Here is a 2,919-nt window from a genome sequence, read left to right on the forward strand (position 1 = left end):
AAAACTTGGAAAATTTCAAAGTTTTTGTCATTCCCTCAGGATTTATTCAAAATCCCCTTTATTTAAACAAAATATGCAACCACACCAACTTCGATGTTCCAGATGGCTCACATAAAATCAAAAATAACTTCAATTTCTATTCATATTCAGATATAACTTTCACTTCCCCAATACTATTTTTAACTTGAAATTAAATACATAGTACGGTTTTTCAAATTTCACAATTCTTATGTTCAAACGATCATTTAGTTTACTTGAAATCCAATGCAGAACCACACGGTCCACATCCCATGGCCCAATTAAGCCCATACAACTTTTCCAGGCCCAATTTCAACCCAATATGGCTAATACCACCTTCCCCGAGCCCAATCAAACTTGACAGAGCAAAATGGATTAAGAGGCAGTCTATTTCTTTTTTAAAAAATCTACTTGTCCATATAAATGGAGTCTTATAGGCATTTAGGCGTGAATTGAGTAAGATTTGAAATAATAGTATAAGTTAAAGACGAAAGAAGATATTTGAAAGTTGACATTATGTTCATACTTGCATCTCACTTGATTTTTTATTTTAATTTTGGTGTGAAAAATTGAGTGTGTATAATCAAACAGGTTGCTGGAAAAATCAAAATAAAAGGAAATCACTTCATAAGCCTCATTCAAAAGCAGTGCAACCATAAAATTTGCTAGGGTGCTGAGCCATTGGATTCACGGTTAGGTTGTCGAGCCATTGGCTTGCACTTACACATGATTAAAATTGTTTTTATGTAAATATAGTAGATGTTGAACCCTTCGACCAATTGAGAAGCTGTTTTGCAATCTAAAAGTGAGTTAATTCACTAATTAAGACAATAGAGAGGGGTTCCAGAAGATGAAGACTGGCAACCAGAAAAATTAGGAACTTCAGATTCAATTGTACAAGACCTCATGGAACTCCATGTTAACTAAAAACTATGTCATGTTTTTGTCGGAGCATTGATAAAAGAAAGGTTATACATGATTCTTTGAAGTTCTGTATGCATAGTGAAACTTAAAGGTCATCTAGATATCATATTTTCGTAACATTTACTCTTATTATAAAATTTTAATTTGCAAATCTTTTAATATGATTGAAACTTCTATCACAGAAGCAGAACTTAGCGAGATGGAGCAAAACAAAGGAAATGAAAAACTGCTTGTAGCAGTTATAAAACACTTCATCTTTGTGAGATTCTTGATTTCCTGATATACTTGGCTCATTAGGTTCTTTCAGCTGAGAATCTGGGCTTGTGGTGACATGCATGGAGGTAGTTTCGGTTCTTGAATTATTTGGAATTATCAGGAATCAAAACTGTTCCATTTGTGTCACTTGACTGATAAGCAAATTTCTCCATCTCAAAAAAGTCATCCATGAGATCCAGGTGACTAAAAATGTCAAAGTTCTTCTCCTTCTTGACATGGGAGAGTTCAGACATTAATGCTGTCGTCCAAGAGCTAGAGCAACTAACATTATCGTCATATCCATCCTCGGACATAGAAGCCAATCTTGGAAGGTGATTTGTTTCATGCGTCAAGGAACCCTCAGACTGCTGTCGTCGAATGGTGGACTTTTGTCGGCTCTTCTGTTCAGCATTTGCTTGCAGCTGTGCTTCCAAATTTTGAAGCTTGCTGGCCGTCTTTGCACAAATACTCCTGGATGTCTGTAATTCACTGTTCAGGTGTGCCAAAGCTTCTTTCAACATCTTTGTTTCCTCCTCCATTGCCAAAAGGCGTTCTGTAAGTTGCTCATTCTCTTTATGGAACTTCTGCGCACTATCCAATGAAAAATCTAGCAAACTGGGCCTTCCTCCTTGGGATTTCTTTACATGGCAGTCCCTATAATCTCTACCCAAACTCTCAACCTCAAGCTTCATCTGGGCCAAGGCTGTAGGCCCAGGCAACTTCTTCCGCACAAGACCACGTAATCTCTGACACTCTTTCTTCACTCCCTCCAGGTGTTGCTTGTTTGCAACTTCTACAGACCGTACGCTCATATTTTTCCCCTCAATATGAATTCTAGTTCCTTTGAGTTAATTTGGAGTTCATATTTCAGAGAATTTATTTCCCTTTCACATGACTTGATATTGCGCTTCAACATCTCAATTTCTGCTTCAGCTTGGGCTTTTTCTTCACTGAGCTGTATCACTATGCTAGAATGCTCCTGCAAAGACCTTAAGAGTGCAGAATTTTCCGCTGCAGACCTGAGTAACTGTTGGTCCAGGTTATCTAATTTTGCTTCAAACTCATGCTTCATTTTGTCAAACTGCTTGGTTTTATTCTAAATCACATCATGCAGCTTCTGTTCATGTTCTTCTTTCAAATTTCGTATCTGCCGCATGCACTCCTTCAGTGCACCATCCAGATGTAATTTCAGTGCACCATCCAGATGTGATGCCCTGTCTTCAGTAGTAAGCTTCAAAAGAGTAACGGATAGCAGGTGATTTTTCAGTTTCGCGGCTTCTGTATCAGCCTTCTCGCAACCTGTACAGAGAGATATGAATAAAAGAATTCAGTACCAAGTTGCAAAACACTTGTTGCAAGAAAAACACAAGTCAATAAGGAACATCACCTGAGACGGCTTCTTCAGCAACTTCAGCATATTGGTTTACCAGCTTTTCCTTATTAGTCATTTCTGACTGTGCAGCAGCCAACTTTTCATTCAAATCCTTGACTTCATCCTCTAAGCCACTCACTTGTTCCTCAAGAGACTTAACTTGATCCTCCAGTCCAGTCAAATGTGAATAAGATTCAACGAAAATTTGCACATATTTAGGTTTCTTGATTTCCTGTTTACCCTAAAATATAACAGAAACCAAAACATAAATCACCAAGACGAGACAAATTGAATGAAGCTCTCTCACAACGTATTATTGTAAAAAAAAAAATCGATGAACTACCAAACTG

The 2,919-nt window shown here is 37.5% G+C and overlaps 1 pseudogene; it reads right to left on the minus strand.

Annotated features, from left to right (window-relative positions):
- Positions 1-1,050: 1,050 nt before the first annotated feature.
- Positions 1,051-2,810, minus strand: LOC124890586 (annotated as a pseudogene).
- Between the last annotated feature and the right edge of the window lie 109 nt (positions 2,811-2,919).

Source organism: Capsicum annuum, unplaced genomic scaffold (genome assembly GCF_002878395.1).
Source record: "Capsicum annuum cultivar UCD-10X-F1 unplaced genomic scaffold, UCD10Xv1.1 ctg20463, whole genome shotgun sequence".
NCBI classification, from domain to species: Eukaryota; Viridiplantae; Streptophyta; class Magnoliopsida; order Solanales; family Solanaceae; genus Capsicum; species Capsicum annuum.